Source organism: Sciurus carolinensis, chromosome 2 (assembly GCF_902686445.1).
Source record: "Sciurus carolinensis chromosome 2, mSciCar1.2, whole genome shotgun sequence".
Taxonomy (NCBI): Eukaryota; Metazoa; Chordata; class Mammalia; order Rodentia; family Sciuridae; genus Sciurus; species Sciurus carolinensis.
In genome coordinates, this window is record NC_062214.1 from 35,894,386 (window position 1) to 35,917,845 (window position 23,460).

Here is a 23,460-nt window from a genome sequence, read left to right on the forward strand (position 1 = left end):
ACGAAGGCCAATATTTTTTTTTTTTAGTGCTGCATGAAAAGTTATTTAGTGCTGCATGAAAAGTTAAACTTGGAGGAAAAGCATGTTTGGATTTATATTCCGAATCATTTATACAAAGGAAAAAATTTACCTTTGAACTGTGCATAGGCTCTATAAAAAGTGTAGGCTGGAGTTTGATGAGCCCCAATTTACCACCACAGGTTCTTCCAGACTTGAGGGCTGTCTGGGACCCTGGGTTTATTGATGACACACCCTAATATCCATTGTCTTTCTCCCTGCAGTGGAGAGAAAAGACTGTCTTGACCTGGTTGCTCCAGGGAGGGAGGCACCTTCTTAAGGTAATAAGCTGATCCTCTGATAGCAGTGCAGTTGGAGGCCTGGCTGGGACTGATGAGGGTCACCCTGAATGCCTTTCATCCTGCAGGAGGGTGTGTTGTCCATGTATCTCGGGTTGGGTGCTGGGAAAAATGTTCAGAGCTTATTCCCAGTTGTGTTCATACCATTTGCTGACTAATTCTTCTGAGACTTAGTCAGAGGGAAGGATTTGGGCTGTTCCTTTCTGGGCATGAAAGCATGGACCTCCACTCTCACTGGTTGAGAGAGTTAGCCCTTTCCTCCATCATCTGGCAGGCTTACAAATCACTGCCTTAAGATTGGTGACAAGTTTGTCCCGTCTTCTACTCCCTCAATGTTCCTCTGTCCCCTGCTAGAATGGGTCAGAGTGTGCAGGATATGGACATCTCTAGGGATTGCTGCCTTCTATTCTCTCTGATCAGTATGCCACCCACGCAGGGGTAAGAAAGGCAGTTTGGGTCCTTCATGTTTCTGTTCTACCCCACCTACCAACTCAGTGGCTCCCAGTGTGATTAGCTCAGAGAAAAGAAAATCTCCAAGGAGTTCCCACAAGCCAAGGACTGGGCCCCCTCCCTGGTGCCATTGGGTCGGCTAGCCTACATTTTTTGAAGTTGTGTGTGTGTTAGTGTGTGTGTGTGGGTGTGTTAATATGACAGTTCAGGCTTAAAAAACAGTACATTTGGAAATATAAACTAGATGAAAACAAACTATAATGAAAGTGAAAAAAAAAAAAAAACACAAAACTCAACATATCAGTTTACTGCCGATTGAAAATCAGGACCAGATGAGACTGTGAGGCTCTGGGCATTTAATTTACAGGAGGAGGTCACTGCTTGGCAAAAACCAGGCCTAGCCTGCACTGGCTTCCCACGAGCATATTGTGTTTATTTGTTTATGCCCTTCCCTAGTGTGTGGAGGGAAATAATGAACCAGCTTTTTTGAAGTTCTTTCTGCCTCTCTATTTCGTGGTGTGTTTCATTTCATTTCATTTTATTTGGAAAGGGGACGTAGGAAAGGACATCAATGACCAATCTGAAAAGTTCATTTGTCTCCAAAAGAGCACTGAGGGTCATAAGAGGAGAGGAGAAGTGTCAGAAGGCAGGTAGGATGCTTGATGGAAGAAGATGGGAGAAGGCACAGTCACTCCAATTAGGAGTGGAAAATGAACTTATTCAGTGGGAAAAAGCTTACTATTCCTCGTTTGGTCCATGGACCAGTAGCATCAACCATCAACTGAGAGTGTTTTAGAAATGCAAATTCTCAGTCCTCATAGTCAGTTCTGAGTTGGAGACTCTGTGATTCTTTTGCTCAGAGGTTACATACTGGTAAGTCAAAGACCACCTTTAATTGATAGACCTGTTCTGCTTGGCCTAAAGAGTGTTGGTAAAATATAAAATATAGATAAAAAGCAATAAATCAAAATAAAGAAATGAAATGAAAAAAAAAAGTGTTGGCTTACAAAATAATTTTAGAAATTAAGTTTCTTGTGAACATTGATAAATCTGTATGCAAATAACATCTAGATTTCTGGTTCTCTGTGATAAAACAGAAGGTCTGGCATAGCTGGATCCACCCTCCTGTGTGGCTCAGTCTCTTGGAGCCCAGTAGAGCTACCTTCCTAGTTTTGTATGTGCTCAATTTTCTTCTCAGTCCAAACATAAAATCTCTGCAGTGGTTTAGCATTGATCTTAGGTGTCTCTTCTGTAATTGATTCAGGAATGGGCATGTGACCCAGCCCACTGACCAATAAAACACAGGGGAAAATCTACCAGAGGGCTTCTAGAAAAATAATTTTTCTCTCTCAGGGAATATCTCTTTTTTCCTCTTTAAGTTGTCATGTGTGGATGTGACCTTTGTGTCCATTTTGCTACTGGGGCACAAGGGAAACCAGACCAAGTTGGCAGAATGAAAACATGAAGAGAACCTGGACTCTTGAGAACCTTGAGGAACTGTCCAATCTACCTACCCTGGATCCTGCCCCACCTCTGCACTTCCTGTTAGAACTTATGATACAGTTCCTCATTGTTTAAGCCATTTTTCTTCTGGCAACCGCAAACATCTAATTGTCTCGAGGAAAAGCAATTCATGAGCAGAAAAGGTTGTGTAATTTTTTTTTTTCTTTTTTTACCTGCCATTTTTGTTGACTCTGATTATCTGATTGGTCTGGGCCATTTTTCCAACACGGGTCCTACCAAACCATGCTGACTTTCCTGGGTTGGAATGTGGTTCCCATGTGATTCTTCTTTGTGGCAGTGCCTCCTACCCTAGGGAAAGGATGTCCTATAGCACAGGGTGTACTTAATACAGAAAATTCTGGCTCCAGTGTTGTTACCTTTATAATTTTGGCAAGTACCTTAACCTTGCTAAGTTTTGTGACCTAGTAGTCTACCTTAGAGTGTTGTTATGCAGATTAAATGAGATGATAACAATAGTCTGACTCCATTTAAAAAAAATATTTACTGCTGATAGTTTTAAAATCTCACCACTCCCTTTGTCCTTTGTGTTTCACATATGGGAAAGCTGATAAGAAAACTCAGTGCTCCTTCTTTTGGTACTGATAGGAAAGTCAAGTCATACAAGATGTTGCTTTCACTTGGAAACCCTGATCCCAGCACCATAAGAACTCTAAGTCAATCTCCCTTCCCTTTTCTCTCAAGCCATCTTTAGATCAGCTGGGAGGCCTGTTCTTCTTTCCCCCCAAAAGCCTCACCCATGAACAAGGAACTTTTTCATGCCCTCTTGGTATGTGTAGGAGAAATCATCATTCTTGACATCAAAACAGATTTTGGGTGGAGATCCATCTGTTCCTATGGCATAGCCATGATGATGATGTGTGTAGAGTAGCTACTGTATTATGAGTGGCCAAGAAATGTTAGCTCTGCACATCAATGCAACAGAGCATTGTTATTATCATTAACATTTAAGGATACTTTCAAATACTTGGGAGTATAGAAGAAATAGTACAATTAGCCCTCTGTGTCCATCACTCACCTTAAATGACCTTCATCTTTCTACCATCCATATTTTATCTCTCCCTTATTTTGAGAGTTTTAAAGTAAAACCTAGCAAATACACCTATATGGGCTTCAGTATGTGTCTTTAATAGGTAAAAAGGGACAATAAAAATAGGGGCATTATTACACACACACACACACAGGGTGAAATTATTATTGTGGACAAGCAAATGAACTTATACATCACCTCATAATTCTTTCTTTTTTTGTGGTAAGAGCATCTAAAATCTACTCTTTGCAAATTTCTAGTATATAGTACAGTATTATTAGAGTCTTCATAGGTAAAAAAAAATTATGATATATAATGTGTATATGATAGAATAGTTAGTCTTTAAAGATGAGATCCTGCTACTTGCAATGACATTCTTTAAAGATGAGATCCTGCTACTTGCAATGACATAGATGAAACTAAAGGACATTTTTCTTACCTTCTTTTTTAGCATCCACCCAAGACCACTACAACACCACAAAATCCATATTAATTCTTTAACATCAAATGTATAGATTTATTCACTTTTCCTCAATTGTCTCAAAAATGTCTTTAACAATAAGTTTTCCAATCATAATCCAAAGAAAGACCATTTATCTTTAGTTGTCTACATGTTTATTTGATCTCTTTCTTATTCTTTTTCTTTCTCCATTAATTTCTTTGTTTCTAATTAGTTTGCTGATCATCTCTGTTTACCCTGTAGAACCACAGGAATGCCTGGCCTCAATCAATAAACAACTGCTGAAAGAATAAATGAATGGATGAAAGAATATGTATGGAAATCACTCTGCCCACAGGACTCATGGCTTGAGTCTTCTTTTACTCATGTTCAAGAAAAAAGAACAAAAGTTATAATTGAGCTAAAAGTCATGAGATTATCCTGAAGAAGTCCCCAGAAGATTACAGTAAGTAATAACGTGTTCTGACAAGACTGTATGATAAATACACAGATGACCTCCTTTTTTTTTAAGTCAAATTAATGAAGTTGAAATTAATTTACCCAGTAAAAACTGACATAAAATGTATTTATGTTTTTAGTCCTTTATTACTATTTATGAAAGAATCCCAGATTCTTTTGAGCTGGATCTCAACTTCATTCACACAGAATTACATAACAGGAATAATTTTCTCAATTGCTACAAATTCTACAGGAGTTGTGGAGTCGTGATTCAATCTTTTAGTGAATTGCTCCCTTGAAACAGCAGGTTCTTTTGAACTTAATCTGTAGGGACCCAAAGAAGTATCCAGGAAATCTCAAGTTTATATGTATCCTATTATCATTTCAAAAATGGTATGTAGTTGGCCCTCTGCATCCATGGGTTCTGCAAATGAAGATTTAACCAACTATGATAAATTAAATTGCTTCTGTACTGAACATATTCAGATTTTTTTTTCTTGTCAGTATTTCCTAACATTGTGATAATAACCACAATCTCTGTAGCATTTACATTGTATTTGGTATTGTAAGTAATCTAGAAATGATTTAAAGTGTAAGAGAGGATTGAGAAGGTTATATGCAATTATCATGTCACTTTACATAAAGTTGCTGAGCACCAGTGGGTTTTGGTATCCTCAAGGAGTCCCGGAGCCAATTCCTCTTTGATACCAAGGCACAAGTGTACTTTTATTTTATTTTTGGTAACAGGTAAAGCTTGCAGAATTCTTACAAGACTGGGTGACTCTAGGAATCTCTTTCCTTTATTCACGTGTAGAATTAGCAATTTAAGTTAAATAAGCATACTTTGGTCTCAAGGACAAGTGTTATTCTTCAGATTTTGTAGTCAGTTTGGGAATGACCATATGGTCTGTACTATTAAGGAGAGGGGAGAAAGAAGAGTTGAAAAGACAAAAGATAATTTATCTGGAACTTGGGGCAAAACTCAGAAGAAACTCAATTTCTCCCCTTTCAGTGATCAAAGAGGTATTGAAAAACCGATGACTTACTTAGTATAGCATTAAAATACGTATGCACAAAAGACATATACATTTTCCCTTTATTCTACCCACATTATGCATGCAGCCCCTGAATGTATAATGTAAAAGAGAGTCAGGAATACCCAAATGCCAAGATCACCCAGAGACTGTTATATTAAATGATCTGAAAAATTGCAATGATCACACACATAGATCTGAGAGACCCAGAGGCAAACAGCTGTAGCTTTAGGATCTTGCTTTAAGTGCCATCTGTTTGTTAGCACCATGAATCTTGGCTGAGAGCAGCTTCACAGATCTGAGAATTATATCTTCTTTTCAAAGATTTCCTGGGAATTAATGGAACCTAGGAGAAGTACTGTTCTTCATCTCTCAAACTTGGGGCAAAGTGAGGGAAGGTTAAGAACTTGAAGTTAGTTGTGGGGACTTTCAAACGTTTTTGTTTGTAACTTTTTTTATGGTAGAGGCATTTTCATAAAGAGAAATCACTTAAAGTAGGTGCTCAAGAAATTCCTGGTCCAAATAGGGTCATAGCTGCATTTGGTGTGTGTGTGTGTAGAGCGGGGGAGACTGTATTTTTGCTGGCTAATACAGCGTTTCTAGATGCTCATTAAGCTGTTAAAAAAATGTGAAATGATGACTCATTGTGAGCCCCTCCCAGCCCCCCTCCCTACTCCCATTTGCCTGTGGGTTGAAGGAATGTATACTGACTTGAGTTAAAGAAGAAACTTGTGGTTTCCATTATAGTCTGTAAACATCGATTGCTGAAAGCCTCAGGGTGCTATCATCTCCCGCCCCACACATGCTTTATATACAATTCATCTTGGAAAACAGATTGGGAGAGTACCATGTTTACTACTCCACAGTAACCCAACTAATGGGGGGGCTGTTCTGCCTGGGGGTCTCCAGACCATCCTTGTTCAGAGCTAAGCGGAGGTCCCCTCTGATCTCTTCCAAGTCAGAGCATCAAGCAAGAAGCCAAGGCCAATTCTCCTTAAAGTTCTTCCTGCAGGGGCCCTTTGCCACCTCATTATCAACAAAAGACATTTCTAAAAACTCTTTCTTAGAAAAGAAAAGAAGAGTTTCATTTCTCTGTTGGATTTTATGCTTAGGTCTTATCCTTCAAGTCATTGGAAAAATTGGTTTATCTGTTATTTTAAAGGTCACTGTCAAACTGCCATTTGGGATGAAAGATGAAATTAATTACATGGGGGTGGGGTGAAAGACTTCCAGGGAGTTATTATTGTAGTGTATGATGAGTTTAAAGGGGGCGGAGAGAGAGAGAGAAAGTGAGAAGAGAGAGAAGGAGAGAGAGAGAGAGAGAGAGAGAGAGAGAGAGAGAGAGAGAGAGAGAGAGAGAGAGAAAGCAAAAGTTCTCAGATTTGCTTGGCCTCCTAAACCCTGGGGATAAGATGAGCTAAATAGGGGCCAGTTTCTTCTATAAGGAGGAATTGTGGATGCAGTGCAGGTGGAAAAAGTGAAGGATGTAGGTGTCAGATGGTTTGAATTTATGCCTTCTGGCTTTGACATTCAGTGGCCTTGTGACTTAGGGCACTGTGTCTTAAACTTTAATACGTGAATGAATTAGCTGGGGACTTGATTCAAATGCCAAATAGTACCTTCCCCCCTTAGCATTTCTCCTGGGAATTCTGGCTCAGTAGGAATGGGTGGGGACTAAAATTCTGTCTCCCTTGAGTGGCGGATAATGGGAAATGTCCCCTCATCCATGTAAGCCTCAGTTTCCTTTTTCATAAAATGGTTTAGAAAGATGCCAGCCTCCTAGAATTGTTCTTGGGACTGATAGCGTGGGTATGCATGTCTGTCATGGGCACTGACACAGGGAAACCAAGTTCTGGATGAGGACTTGGGACCCCAGAATGCTACCAACATAAGATGTCTGAGGAATGAACTAGTTTTAATCCCTCAATTTGCAGGTGAAGAAACCAAGGCACATGTAGTTCTCAGGAAATCTCTGCCAGGGTATCTGTTCTTTGTATCTAAGTAGAGATCCATTGGGCAGAGGTGTCTGGTTTGTACTCAGGGTGGGTGCGACTTGAATCTCTGGCAACCTCTGAACTATGATTTGATATAAAATCAGTCACTATTGCAAATATTTCATTTCTCAGTTCTCCCTCCCCTGTATTATTATTATTATCGCTATTATTATAAATCAGGGATGTCCTATTAAAGGTCATACTGATACTTTTTATTCCAAACAGAATGGGCAAGGAGTCTATGATTTCATTTATGCTAAGCTCAAAGTGTTTGCATTTCCCTGATGTCTAACCTCCCACCCTTCCTAACCCCTAACTCTAACTCTCCTTTCCTCAGCTCTTAAGAATGCCAGGCAGGCCTGTTGTCATCCTTAATCAAATAACATGATCAGTAAACACCATAAAAAGTATATCTTTCTGCTCTTTCTGCATTGCAGTAGTGGGGAAGGTACTAATGATGTCATGAAAAAACTAATTAAAAACTAATGAAACCCATTAGTCTGAGTTTGGTTAGTGGCTAACAAGAAAGGTTTGATTCCACAGCTTGCTTACAAATAACTCAGCGGTCCTTATTAGGAAGCAGTTCTCACTATCTGCTTTTCTTTACTGAAACTTGTAACAGAAGGCTGTTGAAAGAACCTCCACATGGCTCAGCTTTGAAGAGAGCAAAGCTTACTAGATTTCTCATTTTTAAAGTGTTGTGTTTGCCATCTCCCGTTTTCAGCTGTCGGAGCCAGTTGCCTGTTATATGATGCTAATGATATTGGAGGTCTCACCCCTGGTTTGTTTCTAGGACTCAGTACAAAGAGGCAGTTTATTCTCTGACCCAAGACTGCACTGCTCCTGTCGGCCTGATTCTCTGAACTTGAAGAAGACTAAGAGACAGCAGATGGCTAGCTTGATGAATCCTGAAACCTCTGCTGGGTAGAGGGAAGACCTACACGCTGGGAAACCCCGAAGCAGTAGGTGAGGGGACCTAGGAAAGTGGTGTGTTCTTCAAGATCCCCAGGAATGAGTTGCATGGGGAGAACTGTGTTTAGAGCAAGCCACAGGACTAAATGGTGAACTTGGCTGGGGATAGCAGGACCCCACACCTGAGTGTGAGCGGCAGTTGACCATTGCTTCAGGAGGGCGATTACTAACTTCACCTGGCCTATGTCCTCACTTGACTAACACCATAGTCCCCCATTATGTGCAGGACACCCATCATTCCAAGTCCCCTCATGGATGTCAGAGACTTTGGCTCATATTGAATCCTGTATATGCTGTTTTTTATTCTATACATACAATATCTATGATTAAATTTAGTTTGTAAGTTGGGCACAGCAAGAGATTTAGCAACAATAACTAATTATAATAAGCTAGACTATAATAATATACTGTGATAAAAGTCACTTAAAGCTTACAAACTGTTTCTTTCTGGAGTTTTCCATTTAATATTTTTCATACTGTGTTGGTGAGTGATAAAAGTGGAGTGAGTTTATGAGTCTGTCTGTGGAGTCTTCATTGCTGAGTGAACTTCTGGGAACATTTTTGGGGAATAAATATTAGTAGCCAGCAGAGTGGATATAAAGTAGATTGCAACCAGCAGAATAGATAATAAAAATGGCTCCAGTTCTTTACCTTTCTTGTTTATTCCCACATCTCTTAAATTCAGACTGACCCTATGTGTTGCTTTGGACACTAGCCTAGTGAAAGTGATTGTGTGACATTTTCAAACCAATGACTAGAATTCCTGTGACCATTGTGGGAACAAAGCCCACTAGCCTGTGGAAGGATAAAACATAGAGGAAAGTCATCCCAGGTAAGGCATTGTAGGCCTCCCAGTCTCCAGTGGGTCCACCATGCAACAGGGCAGATATAGGAACAAACTCAGATAAGATCAGTCTTGCCCATCCAAGAGTGGAGGAACCCCATACATTTGTGAGTTAAATAGATGTTCAATTTTACTTATAATAATTTTAATGAAAATTTCAAACATGTAGAAAAATAGAATTTTCAACAAATAGGCTTGTCATCTGCCTTTCCTTCTCCTCATCCATCCATCCATTACTATATAAAAAATTGTAATTATTAGCTGGGCATGGTAGTGCATGCCTATAATCCCAGTGACTTAGAAGGCTGAGGCAGGAGGAGTACAAGTTGAGGCCATCCTCAGGAACTTAACGAGACCCTCAGCGACTTAAGGAGACCCCGTCTCAAAATAAAAAAAGAAAATTAAAAGAGAACTAGGGATGTAGATCAGTGGTAAATTGATCTTGGTTAATTCAATCCCCATTACACCCTTCCCCAAATTAATCGTTGCTTTAAGTCATTAGATTTTGGGATGATTTATGTAAGAATGATTTGTGGTAAAGGTAACTGATACAGTGAACATAGTAGAAAGGTTCAGTGAGGGAAACAAGGGAGGGTGCTGAGGAAAGTGGCTGACTTGGGGTTTTTGCATGGGGACCCGCAAGAGCTACTCCTGGGCAGATATATCAATGTCTGCAGTTGTGGAATGGCTCGGGGTTCATCGGCCAGCAGAGTGAAGTCACAGGAGCTAGAGTTTGTTTGGCTTTTAAGTACTACTCAGATGACTTGGGAGATCAATACCCCTGAGGACATTGCTTACCCAGTGGGGGATTAAGCATTATGGGTAAATGTTCTAGCTTCCCACCTTGCAGATGGACAATTTCAGGAGTCACATACTTACTTGCTCCTTTATGCAACCCTTAGAACTGAACCTCAGTATCTAGAGCAGTGGTCTTGTTAACGCACCCTAGAATTAGCTCTTGCTCTTTCCTTGTCTCATTCTCTCTGTTCTCTCATTCCTGGGACACTTCTTAAACAGGTACCCTAAGTCCACCTCTTGTCTCAGGTTCTATGTTTCCCAAGCTAATATGAAAAGGAAAAGCATATTCACAAAGTAGTAATATAATTGTATAAGTCAGCATACTCTATCTATCTATCTATCTATCTATCTATCTATCTATCTATCATCTAGTAAACAGAAAATAACTAATTTGGGGATTTAAGAAGCAAGACATTACTGAAAACTTGAGTTGCTAGAGTTGAGTTTTTAAGTGAGAATATGATTTCAATACATTGTCAAACAAAATCCTGGGCATGGGAATCTGTGGAAGGGAATATTTTCTGGGATTCTTATAAATCTTTTTTATTTTTTGCTTTATTACATGCCAGTCATTAATGGTGCTTGAATATCCAGTGGAAAATTTAATCACCAAGTGCCCACCATGAAATAATGACTTGTTGACTGCTAATGCCATCTGAAACCCAAGTTGTCTCCATTATTTTTCTATCTTTGATTGTAGAAGAATTTTATTAGGGTTGACCCCTCATAGTGTAGGCATGATCATATAACTTCATTCCCTGCTAGGACATTTACGAACATTTTCAATGCCAAAAATTATACTTATATAAAAGTCCCACCAACAAGTACGATGGGAAAGCCAGGGTTGGTTTGTGATTGAACTTGTCAGTCAAGGAGAAGTGCAAATGCCATGTGGTTGACTTTTAAATTAAGACCAGATGGCAAACAGTATTTGGTGGGTCTTGGTTGTTTTCCAGTTGTCTAACGCTTAGAAGTCTGACGAAAAGTGGAGATATTTTTTTGCCACAGTGAAATTCTGGCATTTGTAGCCAATTGCCTTGATTTCCATCATGGAGGGCCAGATCTGAAGCATGACTCGTAGAGAAGGCAGAAAGGAAGGACTTGAGAGATGGTGATCCCCTTGGGTCAGTAATTAGCCTAGATAACGGGCAGGGTGGAGAGGTTCGGATTGGAGTTTTCTACATAGTGCCTGATCTTGTTTTGTCAACAGCTTTATTTTCTAGGACTAATTTCTCTCTGACATTTCATCAGCTCTGTGCCTGAAAGGCAAGGAACCGGTGGAGGGGAAGCAAGAGGGGGGAAATTCAAAAGGAAAAGCAAATATCTGCACATCATGGGGAGCATAAACAAAATGTAAACCTTTAATAACAGGCACCCATAGGCAGATGAAAGGATGTGATATCTACCCTGCAAGTCACTGCAGCTGGCTGCACAGCTCTCTTTGAATACACTTTAAAAGCTCCAAACACTAACTATTTTGCTCTTCTCAAAGTTTATAACCTTTTCCCTTTTTGCTCAGCTGTGTTCTAATGACATTTTTTTTTTTTCTGTTAAAGAGGATTGGTTTATGAGAACAGGATGTTTGTATTAAATATTAAGTCGTCAAGGCTCCTCTTAGCTGAAGGTCTCAGCTTGGCTTCGGTTTTGATTGAAATAGACAAACCTACATTCCTACAGAACTACAGAGAGTACAAAGAGTTGGTCACATCTTGATAGTGTAGCCCGGCATTGGGCCAAGAACAGAATAATTGGTTAATGTCTGTGTAGCTCTTTGAGATACAAAGCACTATGTAAGTTCTAAGCAGAGTCGAGAGCCAAGTCAGCCCTGAGGGCCCAATTCTAGGGGTCAGTAGACTACACTCTTCACCAACTGTCTTTCAACAGCATATTCATTGGCTCATGTGAATGAACTGGATTCTTTGTGGGAGCTGTGTGGGTTCTAGAAATTGGCTTTCAGCTCTGGGGTGTCTATTCACCCCTTCTTGGAGGCTTAATTATAGACTCAGCTGTGTGTGGTGGAAAACAAGTGTCATCTCTGGCCTACAAAGGCTATGCAATGTCCTCGAAACTGTCCTTCATTTCATGTGAAAACATTTTGGTCTTAGGAGGTAGAAGTTTGTAAAAATTGGCAAATATATCTTAGCAGGATTTTCTAATTCTTCTGTAGGATGTTGATATGCGGTGATAAATAGGAAGATACTATGGCAAAATAAGCTTTGGGTATGTGCGCTCTTCTTGGAGAGGGAAATAAAACAAGTAAGTATATTGATTACATTCTGGTTTGTCATGAAAACCAAATCCCTGACTAGTAGTTTAATAGAATTTACTACACGGACTGAATCAGAGAGTTATTGGAAGAGCTGAAATTAGGAAGCAAAGCAATCTAAAGATAAATAACACAGAAAACCATTACCCTAACAGCATAGGGAGCTGGAGTTAGCTGACCTCAGGGCCTACTTGTGAAAGTTGGACACTAGGAAGCCCTCAGGGTCATCCAGGAGAAACAACCTCTACCCCAAAACTGCTTGAAACAGAGATAGTGAAGACTACCTTGGCTTCTCTTCTTCTCCCATTGGGTCAGCCAAACTAGAAAAAAAATGGCAAGGGTATCAGACAGTGTACCCTGTACAGAGCCAGCATTGTGGTACAAAACAGAAGAGGAAGGTTGGGGGTAGATTTGAGGGTCAGTAGGCAAGTGGACAGCATGTAAATGACAGGCACAGAGAAACCCTGAAGTTGGACATCTGTTGATCATGGTCTGACCCAGAGTCAAGCATTGTTATTTGGAAGTTCTACTTTTATATTTTTCCTTTCAACTTACAGTGATTAATTCTGTATTGACATCTTATATGGAGTTTCAATAGGATTTCCAACTGTTAACCAAGCTACGTGACTTGTCACTGTGGCAGCTTATTGATGTTACACTGAGGTTAAACAGAGATAGGGAACAGAAACTAAGGAGAGCCTGAATTTAGGGCTTCTCTAAGTGATTTTATTTCTTCTCCTTTTTTCACCTTTCATGTAAAGACAGAGGCAGCCAAGAATGCTGGCTAATGATATATGGGTAGAGGGAAAGGCCCCTCGAGGGGCCAGGATGGAGAACATGTCTGCCAGGCAAATGGATGGAGAGTAAGGACCTTCCTTCAAGGAAATTGAGGTCAATGTTATTGATTGAGTTTTCATTTCTGCAAATGAGTATGATTGTTGTATGGGAAAGTTATAGAGTCTGAACTATTGGTCTCAAGTTTTCAGACCTTCCACATAGAGTGGGAGTCTTGTCACCCCAACTATCCTTACAAACCACCAATTCGCCTTCACTGCCCTCTGGGTCTTTTGCCATGTCCTTCCTAGTACCATGACCACTTCCTCTAAGTACCACCAAGGTTTTTGTCACATGTATCTTAAGGGGCTCACAGAAGGGAATAGACATACTCATAAGCACAATACACCCACACAAATTGTTTGAAGGATTGTAAATACTTCTGTGAATCTTTTGCAGTGTGTATATGTGTACATGTGCATGTGTCTATTGTATTTATTTATACTCCTACATTAGAAGTGGGATTATTACAAAGTACAGTGTGGGTACCTGGTTGAGGGGGACATATCCCAAACTCTCCCTGCCACACATCACTCAGTAGTTGGACCCTTTGAGGTCTGTTGTACAGAGACATGCCTGAAAACTGGGCTATGATAGTGCACTTATTATAATCTCAAGGTTGTTTGAGACCAAAGGGAGATCTTTCAAAAAGAAGCAGCAAAGAATAGTCCTATCTTGGCAGGAAATTGTCAGAACTTTCATCTCCCAAAAAACGTGCTTGGGAGAGGTGCATCTGGTACAGAGGGCCCTGATATCCAATTCTCTGACTGATGTCAGCCAACATTGGCCAAGAACAAGGAAATGCTACCCCGTGTCTGCCATGAAACTTCAAAAGTAGTGCATTTTTATCTCTTAGCTCTTTCTTTACAACAGAATCCACACATTCCATAAGGCCAATCTCCATAGGTGTAATGCTAAATATCTTACTGACTTTGACAAACACTGTGAGTAACTTAAACCTTGACAATGAAATATTTGGTAATTTTTGGGATTGGGTGTGGCTTTATTCTTCTCTGAAGGTAATTGTTCCTATTTTGCCTCTTTCGGTCTGGATACATCTCTTCTGCTTGAATCAGTTCCTAGATTCAATGGTTTGTCTGGCTGCCTGAGAAGTCTATTACCTTCATAGTCTAAATCTTCAATCTTTTCATCAACCATAATTCTTTCCTGACATTACCTGGATCCCTCCTTCTCTAGCTCTCTTCTGCTTATTCTGAGTCAGCAAGAGCCAGAAGCCTTCTTTACTAATTAATGTCATTATCCACTTTTAAAAGATTCTCTCAGTTTTTGCCAAACTTCTGTCAAATCCATGAATTTGTTTACATATAATGGTGGTTGTTTTATTACAAAAGGACCAGACAGCTTATCTCTAGAATGCTATCTCTGAATTTATAATTCAACCCAATATTATGAAATCAAACATATTGAAAGCTAGGCATGTTGCCACACCTGTAATCCCAGTGACTCAGGAGGCCAAGGCAGAAGGATTGTGAGTTTGAAATCAGCCTCTGCAATTTAGTGAGAACCTCAACAACTTTGTGAGACACTCTCTCAAAATTTAAAAGTAAATAAATAAAAGGAGCTGGAAATGTAGGTCAGTGGTAAGGAGCCCCTGGGTTCAATCCCCAGTACCAGAAAAGAAAAAAAAAAAAATTAAATATATTGGAAGGTGAGAAAGGAGGAGAAAGAAAGAAAATGAGGAACGTGATTTCATGTAGTTGAAGAACTCCATACCAGGAGTAACAAAACCTCTTTGGAAATAATATATATGAAATCTCCCACAATGTTTGTTTGCACTGTGCATCTTTGCCTGAAGCCTTACCCTTCTTGATCCTAGCTGGGATGGTTAAGTGGAAATACAACAAACCACGAGAGAGGTTGTGCTTGTGACATTGCCAGCCGGACTGGAAACAGGAAACACCAGGAATCTTATAATAAATGTGGAGGGTTCCAGCCTAATTTCACAGTCTCAGAAGTTTGAATACAGCCTAGAGTAGGCTGCAAATCTTGGGTGTACCTTTCAACAAAACTTCCGGTCTCATGCTGACCCACCCTGTGTCAGAAGAGTTGCCTGTGAAATTCAGTCTTGGTTATCTAAATTCTTTGATGGACAAGATCCATTGCTTTTCAGCTTTTTCTTTCTTTCTTTCTTGTTTTATTTTTGAAGATGAAGTTTCAATAAATCTGATTAGATTTTTATATTCATTAAAATTTAAAGCCGAGAATAGACTCATGCCTAGAATGTCATAACCAAGTTTATTTCTACTCTATTTATGCTGAGCATTGCTTGTTATTTGACCAGATAATTTCAAGTCTCTGAGCATTTATTATAGAACATTTAAAGAATTCAATAGATTACAAATAAATTACTAAAAAAAAAGAATCAATAATAATTTTTAAATCTCTCAACTATGGCAGTAAATTTAAATAATTATTACTGTCTGTAAAAGTTGTGTAGGAAGGAGTTCTATGTAAAAAGTGGAATTAGAAGTTTACAAAGTCAAGTCCTAAGAGTTAATGCAGAATATTAGACACAATTTGTGAAAACACAAAGAAGCAAAATATTCTTAGAAAAACAAACAAAAAGAACTGTTTCTCTGCTTCCATATTGACTAGTTCATCAGGAAAGAATGTTGACAAAGAATGGAAATAGGTTCTTCAGACACTGGGATTTATTCCATTTACAATGTGCTTTCTTATACAAAAGATTCTTATGAGAATATGTGATAATGGAATCTTCAGGAAATTTCTAAAGTAAGATCTGAAGATACTGGCGTCAATCCTGTCATAACTTTTCCTACTAAATGTGCATAGAATCTGTTGTGATTCTATGGTTTTTTTTTTTTTCCCATCCCCCCCACCCCCCCATCCCCCGCTTTGGGGATAATCCAAAGTTCCTTCATTCTTCCCTACTCACCAGCCCCCTGCTATGGATCAACATCCGCTTATCAGAGAAAACATTCTTTGGTTTTTTTGGGATTGGCTTACTTCACTTAGTCTGATATTCTCTAGTTCCATCCATTTACCTGCAAATGCCATATTTTCATTCTTCTTTAATGCTGAGTAATATCTCATTGTGTATTTTTACCACATTTTGAGTGAACTGTGAATAGAAGGTGGTTTTGGGCTATGTTGGACAATGGGAAGGGGATGATATCACCTTGATGTTTCTTCAAAGTCAGTTAGTAAAACTTTTTTTCTGTGGCTTAAAGTCCTGAAAGAATAAAGGGGAACATGTTTTATCAGGGGGAACAAGCATCATCTTTTATTTATCATTTTTATGCCCCACCATTATCTAAAGGCAGGACCTGCCATTGAACTGTTACCTTTATTTTTTTTTTCTTCTTTTATGAATGTTTTTAAAATTGGTGTATAATGGTGGAATTCACCATTACATATTTGTACATGCACATGAAACAATTTGGTCAACTTAATTCCCCAACACTTCCCCTTTCCTTTTCTTCTTCCCTCCCTGGTTTTCTTACTTTACTGATATCTCTTTGTGACTGAGTAAAACTCCATTGTGTATGCATAACACATTTTCTTCATCCATTTATCCATCCATACTTAATCTGGTTCCATATTGTGAATTGTGCTGCTGTAAACATGGGTAGCATGTATAAATAGTATGCTGACTTTAATTCTTTTGGATACATACCGAGGAGTGGAATGTCTGGGTTATATGGTGGTTCCATTTCTAGTCTTTCAAGGAATCTCCATACTGATGTCCAGAGTAGTTGTACTAATTTGCGTTTCTACCATCAGTGTGTAAGGGACCGATCTTGACAATTACTACTCATGATAGCAGTATTGGCATCATGTGGGAGCTTGGTAGAAATGCAGAATTTAGGGTCCCAAACCACACCTCCTTAATCAAAATCTGATTTCTTTAGCTACTCCAGGGACTTGCAGGCACAGAGTAGTTTAGATTATATTAGTTTGGATTTATAGAATCCTGATACTTCTTTGAAAATTCTGTGATTTTTTTATTTGGCATGTGGGTGATGAATAGTTTTTCTGTTGATCTTTATCTAGTTAAGTAGTGCTATCCCTGTAGTGTAGGTAGTATAGTTTCTTTAGAACCTGAAGAGTGATAATATCACAATTTTTTTTCCCAATCAACTTTCCCAAATTCTCTTACAGTTTTTTCCCCAATTCTCAAATTCCTTTTGAAAAAATAAGTACATATTTAGATATAATTTGGATACGTATAATTTGTTTCCTAACCATTTTCTGTGAATCAGAAGTCTGGATGTGGGTTAGCTGGGTCCTCTGCTTAGAGTCTCTTCAGGCTGAAGAGTGACAAAGGTGCCAGCCCAGACTGCAGTCTCATCTGAAGCTCGGAGTTCTCTTCCTAGTTCACTGATTGGTAGCAAAATTCATTTTCTTGTGTGTGTATGACTTAGGTCTAGGGGTGTGGAACACTCTCAGTTCCTAGATGCTGCTCTTAGGTCTGTGCCCCATGACCCTCCTCTCATAGCATGACTGTTTGCTCCCGCTAGGCCAGCAAGAGAGCATTTGTTGCAGCTGCATGTAACTTTTATGGGATCAACTGATTAGGTCAGCCCACCCAAGATAATCTCCCTTTTGATTGGCTCAAAGTCAACCAATAGAGATCTCCATTCTATTTGCAATCCCATTTGATATATAATGAAACATTATCATGAGAATTATATCCTGTGATATTCTCATAGTTATATTCTATGATCTTTTCTTCATTCAAGAGGAAAGAACTATATAGAGCACACACATCAGGAAATATTGGGAGGCACAAGAGAATTCTGTCAACCTTTTAACACACACATGCAAACACATACATAATTACTGGTAATTTATATATTATTTATAAATTTATTTTAAAATCATATAAATTTTAAAATTTTATATTATTTATGTATAAATTACAGTGTACATATGTGTGTGTGTGTGTGTGTGTGTGTGTGTGTGTGTATCTCTCACAGGATTATACATATAACTTTAGAACATTTTGGAATATAATTTCCCAAACTTCACTTAATACCTTATTATTTTTATATAACCTTGAAAAAAAATAATTGTGTACATATGTTTTCTTTAAACTTAAAAATATGCTAAGGGAACTTGAATATCATTAAAATAAACTGGAAGCCATTTCATCCAGCATGAAATAAAAGGTAACACAAAATGTAAATTCAAGAGAAATAAAGCATATCAAATTAAATCTAACAACCACTGCCTGAACTTGAAGCCTGTGTCTGATAGTTGCTTCTCTTTGTTAAAAAGGGAGTGTAGCAAGTGTTTAAAGAGGGATTAAGATGTCCTAACTCAAAATCCAGTCTTTCTCTTTGATATAATGTTGTCGAGAGGAGCATAAAAGAATCATTTTCTCACCATGTGATCTGATGTTCTTAAAGCCATGTGATTGTGACCTAGTTATGGTAAATCCCACACTAGAATATACTGGATTTCTTGAAGGTCTTTATTGAAAATAATGTCTTTTGACCTAACTGGGACCACAGATAAATCTTGTGGGTTACCTTATGTCATTGACCTTCCTTGTCTCTTACATGAAACATTCACACAAGTATGTCAAATAATCTGACAGCACCAGAAATAACTTCTGAGAACTCTTCTAGCTCTAGGGTCCATGATTATACCTAATTAGTGATACAGGTGGAACATCCCTAACCTGAAAATCAAGAATCTGAAATGCTCCAAAATCTGAAACTTTTTGAGAGCTGACATGATGCCACAGGTGGAAAATTCCACACCTAAGCTCATGTGACAGGACATAATCAAAGCAAGCTGGCTTTGCTTATTTTAATTTTTATAAAATATTGTATAAAATTACCTTTGGGCTATGTGTATAAGGTATATATGAAACATGGATGAATTTTGAGTTTAGACTTGAGTCCTATTCCCCAAATATTTCCTTTTTATATATATGCAATATTCATAAATCTAAACAACACTCTGGTTCCAATTATTTTGGATAAGGGGTACTCAACCCGAATTAGATGATTTGCATGGTGTTATTTATTAGATTGAGAAACTAGTTGCCTAGTAAGGAGTTGCTTTCATTGAAGAATTAGGATATAGGAGGATATGAGTGAAACTGTAGGGACTGTACAAGGTTGTGCCTCAAGGGAGACAGACCTGTGTGGGGCCATATGGGGTTTGCGGCAGTCCTGGAGGCAGTGTGAGATGGTGATGAGCTTCTGCTGGTGGCAGTGATCAGCTGTGGACTAGGAAGAGGTGCCCATCCACAGGTTTAGTAGACACCAGTGGCAAACCATTTACCTCACCTTTGCAGAAGGCAGATGTTATTATTTAGCTATAAGGTGTCCCCCCAAAAGCTTAGGTGTGAGACAATGCAACAGTTTTCAAAGGTGAGATGATTAGATTATAAGAGGCGTGGAATAATCCACTGATACATATTAAGGTGGTAACTGGGCTGGTGACATGTGACAGGAGGAGGTAGGTCACTGGGGGATGCACCTCTGGGTTTGTATTTTATCCCTGGTGAGTAGAACTCTCTGATTCCTGGTTGCCATGTCCTGAACTCCTTTCCTTCACCATGCCCTTCTACCATGATGTTCTGCCTCAACTTGGGCGCAGACCTACAGAGTTGACTAACTATGGACTGAACCTCTAAAATGATGAACCAACAACACCTTTCCTCCTTCACATTGTTTGTGTCAGGTCTTTTGGTCACAGCGACAAAAAACTGACTAAAACAATGGAACAATGTGCGTTCCACAGCACACCCTGCTGTGTAGGGCCATAACTGCTATTACCCATCCTGCTCTGATCTCTGTGGGTCTCTGACTTCCAGCTGGGTTGGACAGTGGAAGGCATGAGCAAGAGATAGGGCAATGGGAGAATTGGAGGGTAGTGATCCTGGGGCATTTTTCGTTGGCTTCCTCCCTGCTCCTTAATCACATATTGGCCAACTCTGTCAGGAAAGCCCACAGTTCTGGTAGGTAACCCTCTTCTATTGCTATCCTTCAGTATTCCAGTGACTGCTCCAAACTTTTCCCCTTTCTGGTTTTAAGGTCACATAGAGGCTCCCTCTCTTACTCTTTTGTGCTGGCCTCCCAAACCCTTCCCACCACTGTAAGCAGTTCCTTTGTTAAATTCTCAGGTCGGTCATTCCATCTCTTCCATGCCAAGGCCCACCAAACAGGCCATCAGCAGGTTCCAAGCCTATGATTACCGGAGATGCTCTCCTGCTAAGACTCTATTTTCCCACCTTGAATTGTGGAATAGGAGGCATAGCACACTCTTCTTAGGGGTCCCCACCTCCAGTAACTTGATCTGAGTCCTTGTCTATACCACAAACCTGAGCTCTCTATAAAATGGAAATAGTATATGTGTATTTTTTCATTTTACGAAAACTGCCTTCTGAAAGTACAAGTAAGAGATTTACTCTGCTAAATTACAGTTATGTCTGACATCTATTTCTAGTTTAATCTCAGAATGACAGAAATGCTTTTGAACTTGGACTATAGTGTAATGAGTCCTTCCCCTTCATATTATATAGACTTGAACAGAGACATGTAAGCCCATTGAACCTTCTCAATTTTGTCTATGAAAAGGATCAAAGTAGTGGATATAAGCCCAAGACAGGATGCTGAGTGTCCCATAAAGGAAAGAGAAATGAGACAGAATGCCAATTACTCCAGAATTCAGGGGTTTTGATTTCAAACAGGATAGGGATTGAAAGTCTTTTTTAATTGGACAATTATCATATTCCAACAAAAGATTAGGCAGGATGAACCTGAACTGGAAGACAAAAAAGACCTGACTATTTTTTAAAAAGAAACAACACTAAGCTTGCCATGTACTGAGCTGGTGGGCCTTACTATGAAGGAAAAACCTCGCTTTGTGTCTTGTGACTCAAACTTTCTTCAGCTGGGGTAGGCTTAGAGACTGTCAACAGGCACATTTCAACAGGCAAATTCAATGACAATTGCTCTCTATATGGAACTGGGTGAAATAGTGTGAACAGACAATCGTAAGCTCCTTTGTATATAAACAAGAAACAGTTCAGACTTGTAACTATGGTTTCTCTTTGAAGGATTTTCCTTCCTATTAAGAACAATGACATTTTTCAATTATTGAGTTAAAGAGTTGAGTACATATGTCTAGGAACCACTGTGCTGTGGGAAATGTTTGCAAGTGATTCATAGACAATTCAATAAATAACATATTGTGTAAGAGTTCTCCCCTTTAAGTAATCTCTCAGGCCTTTGTATTAAGGAATCAGTCTCAGTTTGATGAGACCATATTTCATTGTTTCTATAAAGCACAAAATTTTGCACGTTAACATTATTGGAACTGGGGCAGGTCTTATAATTTGATGCAGCTCAAAATGTCAACCGCTTGGCAATTAGAGGTAACTGAATTGTCATTGCAGGCCTGAGCTTCAGTTTGGTTTCTGTTCATACCGTTGACACATCTAAATAAGTATTAAAGACTTTTAATAAGTATTTACACTATGACACAATGTTTTCTTTTCACTTAGAATCTGAATTACCAGTAGTTTTCTTTTTCCTTTGTGTTATATCATGTAATAATGTGTCTTGCCTTCGATGGCATCTATGAAAATCATGCTTTGGGCCCAGGTAACCGACAGAATGGTCCTGCTGAGCTGGGGAGCAGGCTGAATTGAAATGACTTCTCCATGGGTGGTGAGAGCAACTGCATCAAACCTGGAGTCAGGAAACCCTGGGACCTTGGCCAAGCTGTTTAACATCTCTAAGCCTCAGAAACACTTTCCTTAAATGAAAATAACGAGGACATCTATCTCAGTAGGATATTGCGAAAATTATATGAGAATACATTTATAAACATGTCCTTTAAGCAGTTATGTCTTGAAACACTATTAACAGTGCTACTATTCATAAGAATATATGAACTTAATCTTTATGACCTACAGAAGGGGGTTGACTGTTGTATATTCACATAATGAATGTTCATGCAATGCTAAAATACATTTTTTAAAAGAACAACGTCTAATGGTGTGGAGAAATGCATAAGATGAAACATTAACCCAATAAAAGGGATAAAAAAGAAATATATTCAAAAATAAAATAAATAGAATCGAAATTGATAATTCATCATGCACCCCTTCCACGTTGATTTTGTTTGCTTCAGTATGATTTCTCTAGTGGTAACTTATTAAATTCATATTGCTCTGACTGGCATTTCTGAGGCCTCCATAGCTTTGGTTCATTGCCCAGACTTACTCCATTCCCATGAAGGCTATCTTCTTTTTACCCCAGTGGTTACCTTATGTGTTTCCTCCTCTGGCCTCTTTCATTGAGAATATTTTTTCTATTTCTCATAAACCTTTATTACATTCATTCTCCCTGACCTAAGCAAGTATCAAAACCTCCAGCCTTCCCAGTGCGTAAACCTTGAGTGGACAATTCAGCTCTCTCCTAGCGACTCTCTTAAAATGGATAATTTTATTCATGCTAATTTAATTTCACCAGAAACATTTTCCCCTGTGCCCAATATCTCTTATTGTCATAAATGGATAATAATACTTCAGGTTACAACTATCACACACAGGTGTTTTGAGAACCAAATGCTGACACTGAAATGCCAGAGGAAGACCTTTGCAAAAGGAAGCATCAGGTGTTGCCTCCTTCAGTGTTGGTCCACAGAAGCACAATGATCTTTTACTAGATTATAGGGGACTTTGCTAGGGCCCAAGTAGACCCCCCAGGTCACTATTAGAAGTTCTGTGTGCTCCTCTCTAGCATTTGTGCACTTTTTAGAGTCTTGCCCCTGCAGGGAGCAGGAAATGCCTAGGAGTTGCATCCCCTTAATGTGCCTGCATCTCATAACAGATGAGTAACAAAGTAGGAAGACTCAGTTTTTTGTTTTTGTTTTTTTCCCTGAGAGGGGACAAAGTCTCAGGTGTGAGCTATGCTTAAGAGCTCCCAAAGAATCAGCTCAGGCTGCTGATTTCACCTGATTCTCACTTGCTTTGTCCTTCTCCTTGCCTGTGCCTCTCATTTGCCCATCAGTTTCCTTTCGGAGAAATTTAAAAAAAAAATCATTTACATACATACCTTAAGTCCACCGTGGAGAACTCAGCCTAAGATATCCATTTTCAAAGTTTGCTCAGAATTGTGATTTCCATAGGACAAGGCATTTATTGACTCATTTGTTTAGACATATTTATGTTCACATTCTTGTAAGTAGCTATTTATATGGCTTCACTGTTTTGGACATTGAGCTGCAAATAGATGGTGTCAATACCTCCTTTGGTGGATATAAAAATACACAATTAGTGACAGATCCAGAGTTTGAATTGAATACTGTGCCTCTAAATACAGTGCTTTCTATCTGTGGATGCAAGATGCTCTTAAATACTTCCCTGTTGAGTTTGGAAAGTGTATGTCATTTGTCAATCACAAAAATCTTCCAGAGAGTCACATCAAAGTAAAATAATATTAATTTATATAACC